Genomic DNA, 9,161 nt, shown 5'->3' on the forward strand with positions numbered 1-9,161 from the left:
GTGGTAAGGAGAGGGCTAGATATAGTTCAGTGTGGGCAAATGGAAAGAAATAAATTTAGAGAGAAGTCATCTAAACTTGATTTATAAAATAATGAATGCCAAACTATCAGCTATAAACCAGAGAAAGAATGTTAAGAAAAATGAACTTTTCCCCTAAATTCCTGTACTTGTATGTTGAAGCCTCACACAAAAGTCAGCATGACTTTGGACCTTACCAGGAAGGGCACAAGAAAATTAATGGAAATTCCACATTCCACATGACATTCAGCAAACATCTAGTGAATGTCTACAGTGCACAAGGTGGCCCTCAATAAGGGCAGGTCACTGGAATAACAGGTGTAGTAAAAGAGGCAAAGAATTCTCTTGGGATACAAAAGACTGAAAAAAGTAAGGATTACTTGGAGAGGAAGTCAAACCAAAGCCACTGGTTTCTCGGTGTGCAACCCATGCAGATACCAAAATCCAAGGATGCTCAAATCTCTTATATGAAATGACAGAGTATTTGCATATAACCTACATACATCCTTCCATATACTTTAAATTTTCTCTAGATGCTTATAATGTGTGTGTGTGTGTGTGTGTGTGTGTGCACGTGTGTGTTAGGCTCTCAGTTGTGTATGACTGTTTGCCATCTCATGGACTATAGCCCGCCAAGCTCCTCTGTCCATGGAATTCTCCAGGCAAGAATACTGGAGTGGATGCTCAGGTCTCCTTCATTGCAGACAGATTCTTTATCATCTGAGCCACCAGAGATCCCAGAGATAATCCACTGTAGATGCTAGAAAATAGTTGCCAGTGTGTGGCAAATTCAAGTTTTTCTTTTGGGAACTTTCTGGCTTTTTTTCCAAATATTTTTGATTATTCAGGGGTTGAATCTGCAGATGGAATCCATGAATACAGAGAGCTGACTGTAGGTTGTAAGGTCTATGATAAGGTAGTAAGTGCTTAGCAGAAAAATGAAGCAGGGAAAGGGAAAGGAGTGAAAGAAAGGACAGGGCATAAAGAAGTCAGATTCTGGGAATCCTTTTAAAAAAAGAATCAAATGGGCATGCTGAGGTTTCTGATGTAGAGTGTGAAAGAAGAGAAGCATGAAAGATGACTAAACGTTTTGGACAAAGCTATTGGGGAATGATAGGATACTGAAAGAGGAACTCCCCAGGTCAGTAGGTATCCAATATGCTACTGGAGATCAGTGGAGAAATAGCTCCAGAAAGAATGAAGGGATGGAGCCGAAGCAAAAACAATACCCAGTTGTGGATGTGACTGGTGATAGAAGCAAGGTCCTATGATGTAAAGAACAATACTCCTTAGGAACCTGGGATGTTAGGCCCATGAATCAAGGCAAATTGGAAGTGGTCAAACAGAGATGGCAAGAGTGAATGCCGACATTCTAGGAATCAGCGAACTAAAATGGACTGGAAAGGTTGAATTTAACTCAGATGACCATTATATCTACTACTGTGGGCAGGAATCCCTCAGAAGGAATGGAGTAGCCATCATGGTCAACAAAAGAGTCCAAAATGCAGTACTTGGACGCAATCTAAAAAATGACAGAATGATCTCTGTTCATTTCCAAGGCAAACCATTCAATATCATGGTAATCCAAGCCTATGCCCCAACCAGTAATGCTGAAGAAGCTGAAGTTAAATGGTTTTATGAAGACCTACAAGACCTTTTAGAATTAACACCCAAATAAGATGTCCTTTTCATTATAGGGGACTGGAATGCAAAAATAGGAAGTCAAAAAATACCTGGAGTAATAGGCAAATTTGGCCTTAGAATACGGAAGGAAGCAGGGCAAAGGCTAATAGAGTTTTGCCAAGAGAATGCACTGGTCATAGCAAACACCCTCTTCCAGCAACACAAGAGAAGACTCTACACATGGACATCACCAGATGGTCAACACCGAAATCAGATTGATTATATTCTTTGCAGCCAAAGATGGAGAAGCTCTATACAGTCCGCAAAAACAAGACAAGGAGCTGACTGTGGCTCAGACCATGAACTCCTTATTGCCAAATTCAGACTTAAATTGAAGAAAGTAGGGAAAACCACCAGACCATACCATTCAGGTATGACTTAAATCAAATCCTTTATGATTATACAGTGGAAGTGAGAAATAGATTTAAGGGACTAGATCTGATAGATAGAGTGCCTGATAAATTATGAACAGAGGTTCATGACATTGTACAGGAGACAGGGATCAAGACCATTCCCATGGAAAAGAAATGCAAAAAAGCAAAATGGCTGTCTGGGGAGGGCTCACAAATAGCTGTGAAAAGAAGCAAAAAGCAAAGGAGAAAAGGAAAGATATAAGCATCTGAATGCAGAGTTCCAAAGAATAGCAAGGAGAGATAAGAAAGCCTTCCTCAGCAATCAATGCAAAGAAATAGAGGAAAACAACAGAATGGGAAAGCCTAGAAGTCTCTTCAAGAAAATTAGAGATACCAAGAAAAACATCTATTTCTGCTTTATTGACTATGCCAAAGCCTTTGACTGTGCAGATCACAAAAAAATGTGGAAAATTCTTCAAGAGATGGGAATAACAGACCACCTGACCTGCCTCTTGAGAAACCTATATGCAGGTCAGGAAGCAACAGTTAGAACTGGATATGGAACAACAAACTGGCTCCAAATAGGAAAAGGAGTACATCAGGCTGTATATTGTCACCCTGCTTATTTAACTTATATGCAGAGTACATCATGAGAAACGCTGGGCTGGAAAAACACAAGCTGGAATCAGGATTGCCGGGAGAAATATCAATAACCTCAGATATGCAGATTGCACCACCCTTATGGTAGAAAGTGAAGAAGAGCCTCTTGATGAAAGTGAAAGAGGAGAGTGAAAAAGTTGACTTAAAACACAACATTCAGAAAACAAAGATCACGGCATCTGGTCCCATCACTTCATGAGAAATAGATGGGGAAACAGTGGAAACAGTGTCAGACTTTTTATGGGCTCCAAAATCACTGCAGATGGCGATTGCAGCCATGAAATTAAAAGACATTTACTCCTTGGAAGGAAAGTTATGACCAACCTAGATAGCATGTTCAAAAGCAGAGACATTACTTTGTCAATAAAGGTCTGTCTAGTCAAGGCTATGTTTTTTCCAGTAGTCATGTATGGATGTGAGAGTTGGACCGTGAGGAAAGCTGAGTGCCAAAGAATTGATGCTTTTGAACTGTGGTGTTGGAGAAGACTCTTGAGAGTCCCTTGGACAGCAAGGAGATCCAACCAGTCCATTCTAATGGAGATCAGCCCTGGGTGTTCTTTGGAAGGAATGATGCTAAAGCTGAAACTCCAATACTTTGGCCACCTCATGCGAAGAGTTGATGCATTGAAAAAGACTCTGAGGCTGGGAAGGATTGGGGGCAGGAGGAGAAGGGGACGACAGAGGATGAGATGGCTGGATGTCATCACCAACTCGATGGTTGTGAGTTTGAGTGAACTCTGGGAGTTGGTGATGGACAGGGAGGCCTGGCGTGCTGCAATTCACGGGGTTGCAAAGAGTTGGACACGACTGAGCAACTGAACTGAACTGGGGAATGGGATGGAGAGAACTCAGGAAAAAAAGGTTTGTTTTGGAGCTTGATTTACTTAAAATATCATTCAATAATAGCAAAAGAAAATATTAAGTAATTGGTTGCATATATGAGACCATAACTGAGGGAAGAAATCTGGGTTGATGGCCTGAAGTTTAGAGTGCTCACCACAAGGATCCAGTTAGACACGGAGAAGTTAAAATCTTTTAGAACTCAACATGAAGATGTCAGAAAACAGGAGGAGCCAACAGAAGAGAATGGGAAGAAGGGATTGGAGAGGGAGAAAAAAATCAAGCCAATAGACCATTCTGGAAGCCAAGCAGAGACAAAGCTTTAAGGATGAGACAGTTATCAACTGTGTCAATTTCTGCATATTGGTCACCTAAGATGAGGATGTTTGAGGATAAGTACTTGAATTTAACAAGGTGGAACTTATTGGTTACGTAGACAAGAGAAGTTTCACAGGACTACTTGAGGTCAGAGCATCAACTAACTGGACCAGGTTCAAAAGAAAATGGAAGAGAAATTGGACATAGCAAGAGACAAGTGTCTCAGGAGTTTCTCTGTGAAAGGAAAGAAAGAAATAGGGCAGCAGATGGAGTGTGAGGCAGAGTCAAGAGAGTGTTTTAAGATGTGAAGAAATAACAGCCCGCTTATATAGGAGGGAGAGACTGCTGGTGGAGGAGAGACAGGAGAAAAAGTTGGAGGAATGTTTCGAGCAAGAGAGAGTAGTTCTAGTGCACAAGTGGGGAGGTTATACATGGATGTAGCATGGATGGTTCATCCCTGGAAACAGAAGAGAAGTGGGCATGGACAACAGGACTACAAGTAGTGGAGGTAAGTAGATGCAGAGAAGCTTATAAAAGTCCTCTCCTCATTGCTTTTATTTTCCCAGTAAAGCAGAAAGCAAGGTTGTCAGTGGAGAGTGAGGATGGAGGAGGAGGGGGTGGAATTTTGGAGTGAGAGAAAATACAAAATAATAATCTAGTAAGTGGGAGGGAAAGCGTACTTGGGAACAGTACGCTTGATGGTCAAGGATGATGGTCAGAAGAATCAAGTCTTCCCTTGAGGTTCATGGTCATAAATTATAAATAGGGTACCATGACAGTGTGTATGGCTCAACACACTCCAATGAATCTATTGTCTTTAGAAAACTCTGAACGACTCGTAATATGACTGACAAGGGTAATTCAAAACTTGCTGGGGCAATCTTCAGCACAGATCTGTTCAGTACTTTCCTGCTTACACTTTTCTCAGTTGTTTCCCCAAGAGCTGCTGCTCTGGCACTTTGATCACCCTTGTCCTCAATTACTTTTCTTTCAATATCTAGCTCCTAAATTGCCTTCTCTAAAAAACCACCTATGTAGTAGGTGTCCCTTGTTCCCTTATATAACTTAATGATTGTTCCATCTTAACATTTATCATTTAACAACTTTATAAAGTAGGTTTCATACATCATCACCACTGCCATCATCAACTTTATTTTACAAAAAACAAAGAGGAGAAATAGAGATATTAACTAACTTGATAGGTTCCTGCAAGTAGGGTAGTAAAGGTCAAAGCCAGGAACTGAATGGCAGTAGATCAGGTCTAAATTTCATGCTCTTAACCATCAGGTCATGCTAACTCTCTTCTTTTGGGTCAAATAAAGATGATATCATTGCAACAGAGGAAGACTATGTTGCCTGAATCTATAATTTTATATAATGCAGATTATAAGATACATTGAGTATTATGATTTGTATGAGATTAAATACAACTCTAGTGAATCTGGGATTCTTCTTCTGTGTTTCTTCTCAGATTGTGAGTGTTAACTATTGTGTCTGAGAGGCAGTTGGAGCCTTGAGATTTAATGTGCTTTGATATCATATTATTTAAAAGCAAGAATTGTGTTGTTAACATTCTAATGTAAGGTCACTGAATAAATGTATATTCCACCATAGGGTTTTGATTAAGAAATAAACATTCCAGTCTTGAATTCTGAATACTGCCCCATGAAAATTCTGAGGGATGGATGTTCAAAATCCTGGCAACAGCTATCTAATTTTATAAGCTTATGTAGAAAGAAAAGTTTTTAAAGACAAAATATATTCTCTCATAGTTAAAATCAAAACTGCATACAAAAGAGCCAGCAGACTTGACACTAGTACTTACAGGATTTACTTCTTGGAAAGGAATAAGCTTTCCTTAAAAGCTTTATCCAATGGCATGTCTGACAATAGTGAATATAAACAATTTGGCTTCCTGAGGCAACTTCTTCACATATTGTCTGATGGCATTCAACGCTGTCTGCTGGCCATGTTGTATTCAGTGCAGCAAAAGCCATAAGGAGCCTTGAGTTGCTGTTCACAGCTGAGTCCTATTATTGTGTTCACCTACAGAACTGCCATGGCTCCCCACAAGCCACAAGCCTGCTAGTGAGTGTGTCAATGGGATCCCTAAGATTTGAAACCAGTGGAATCAAAGAGCAGGCTTTTAATTGAAGCCACCAGAAAGAGAAGAGCAAGATGCTTGGGTCACCATGCTTTTTGTGTGGCATAGAAGGGGTAGGCAAGGGCCAATGTGGACCGTTTGTTAGATATCATTTATTGTTTGTTTACTCCTTATTTTCCACTGGGCACAGGGATTTACATAATAATGTATTATTTAATTTAATCTTCACATCAACACTCAACCTCCGATATTTCATTTAAGAAATATATATTGAGAGGAAATATATCATAAGAAATGGACTATTTCCTGCCATATCAGTAAACAAGGATGTCACATATGTGCATACCAAGTTACTTCAGTCATGTCTGACTCTTTGCAAACGTATGGACCACGGTCCACCACGCTCCTCTGTCCATGGGATTCTCCAGGAGTGGGTTGCTATGTCCTCCTCCAGGGGCTCTTCCCATCCCAGGGACAGAACCTGCTTCTCTTGTGTCTCCTGCATTTGCAGGCAAGTTCTTTACCACTAGCACCACCTGAGAAGCCCAACAGTGATGTCACAGTCTTCAGCAGTTGTGTGAATGGTGAGCCAGTGGGCCTGGAGGAAACTAGGGATGTGAAAACACAAGATACTGGCCCCGGCTATCTTAGGTGCAAACATTCTGACTTAGTTGGTCCAGATGATGAGACAATTATAGAAATAACTTTTATGAAGATAAATGTGAAAGTCTCCTAGGAGAGGTACAAAATGAAGGGACTATACAGAGGAGAGCAGGAGAATATCAACTGAGAGGGAAAAATGAAGGTCTTATAGATGAGGTGTCTTCTGAAGTAGGTAAAACATGAGGGCTACACTTTTGAGTAGTAGAAACAAGGGAAGAAGTTTTTGTTATTCTGACAGTAGAAGCAAAGGCACACCAGTAGGCAAGGACAAGTTCAGTGTGAATATGAGGAATAAAACAATAAAACTGAGGGTTGGGGTCAGCCAAAAAAGGGCTGAAAGCCAGGTCAGTGGTTGTAGTCTTAATTCAGTTGGCTGCTCTTATAGGAAGGAGCTACCCAAAGCTTATGAGAAAGGAAAAAAAAAACAGGATTAGAGCTGCCTTTAGGAAGACTAATCTGGGAAGTATCATCATTGGAAAAGAGATGGAGTAAGGTACCCCAGTGCCAGGCTATTCATTGTTTAGATGGAAAGATTGAGGGTTTGAATTAGGTTATTGACAGTGAGAATGAAAAGGAAGCAATAGAGATGAAGAAATAGCAATGGTCTTGGCACTTGGGTGCCTGGTGGGAAAAGAGTCAAAGTTTTGAAGTTGGTAGACAGCTTTAAGTCAGAAAACAAATATGGCAGCATAATATGAGCTCCAGCAATAGCCTTGGCTGGGAACTCAAGGTCTAGCATCTGCCTAGAAGATTCAATCAGTGACAGCCCCTGTCCAGGAATAAATATGGTGATGACAAGATGAGTAGAATGCAAGGATTCAAATCATTTCATCTTCAGGAAACCTAAATCACTATTTTTGCATATGAATAAGTAAAATGAGAAGAATTAAGCATTATATGAAGATTACATCACTGGTTCTCAAGCTCTACACTTGTGAAGATCACCCAAGATGCTGGTGGAAATTCTAGACACTCAAAAACAAATAAGATTCTCATTCAATAAGTCCTGAGTGGGTCCCAAGAATCAATAATGTTCTGACCCATACCCAGTGATTATGGATTAAGTGATCAGAAAAAGAGACTTTGAGAAACATTGGATTTTCCATTATAAATAGTACCCTACACATACATAAACTTCAGGTAATCACAATGTATATTGTGTATTCTGATGTGGTCACAAATCTTCCCAAGAGAAGTGAAAAATTTCCCACCACAGACAGCCAGAGGAGAATTCTCTGACTCATCCTAATCTTTTGTTCTCTTTTAAAACCATATTTAAACCATCTTGTCCTTGCATTCCATTTGTTTATTAACTTTGGGAGCTTTTATTCCCTTGAATGCTTTCTTTTAAGAATGTTGGCGGTATGCAAAGTTCAGTCCATTTTAAAATAGACAATGTATACAGTTGACTTCGCTTCTACTGCCACTGGTACTATTGGAACAATAGGCAAGTGACCTAACCTCACTAGGTTTTTCTCATCTTTAAAACCAGATCTAATTAGACCAGTTTTATTATCCCTTTTCTGATTCTATGGTCTGATGCCTTATAATCTAGATGCAAACCTATTTTAGGATTAGAAAGAGTATTAAGTGGGATCTTGCTACTTCCAATGGCTTCTTTTAGCATGGGGAGCATGGCTTCCCTCTTGGTAGCCTGTTCCCAGCAAGGGCACAGGACTTGCTTATGTGAGGCTCGGATGTGTCTGTGTGGACCCTCCCATTTCAGAGATGGCCCACTTGAGACATTCTTCTTGATCTTCAGGGCTTTATGATTTCAGCAAACTTTCTCCCCTGATTTTAAATGAAAAATAATAATTTCTGGACAAGTTCTCAGAAAATTGGCCCTGAGAGAGTAATAGGTTTCCTTTCTGAGGGAACAGGTTTAAGTTTTTTCAGTGGTGGACCACATGAACGGAAAGAAAACAGTAACAAATGGACCATGTCAATGTTTTATTGACAAAAGAGTAATTAAGACATTTTGCACTTAGGGTCTGAGTCTTGAATGAGCTGAGTCACAGTTTCCATTTAACTTTGCAGTCTTATATAATGGCCTGATCCTTTGAGATAATTTTATGTAGTTATTTCTTATTATAAGGTAATAGAGTTTGATGGGAAAACTTCAGAAAAATATAAATTATTGAAAAGAAAATTTACCTAAATTCTTCAAAACAGAAAGAAATGATTATTTGGGTATATAGTCTTCTGCTCATCTCTTTCTTTGTGTCTCTGTCTTTCTCTGGGTCTCACTCTTTCTTTCTTTCTCTTTGCATTTTTATCTTTCTCTGTCTCGCTGTTTCTTTCTGTGTGCATATATTGTGTGATTTTATTTAAAATGGGCCAGTACCCTAGATGCTAACCTGATTTTTTTCTCCAGGTCACTATTTTTTACTTTTTATTTATTTTTAACAGAAGTCTTTTTTCCCATCTTATAAACATATCACAGTGCATTCATTCTATTCTCTTGATTTTAGTGGAATTGATCTTAAGTGGTGCTTATGACATAATGATAAATCTTTGCCTTT

This window comes from Bos indicus, chromosome 4 (genome assembly GCF_029378745.1).
Source record: "Bos indicus isolate NIAB-ARS_2022 breed Sahiwal x Tharparkar chromosome 4, NIAB-ARS_B.indTharparkar_mat_pri_1.0, whole genome shotgun sequence".
NCBI classification, from domain to species: Eukaryota; Metazoa; Chordata; class Mammalia; order Artiodactyla; family Bovidae; genus Bos; species Bos indicus.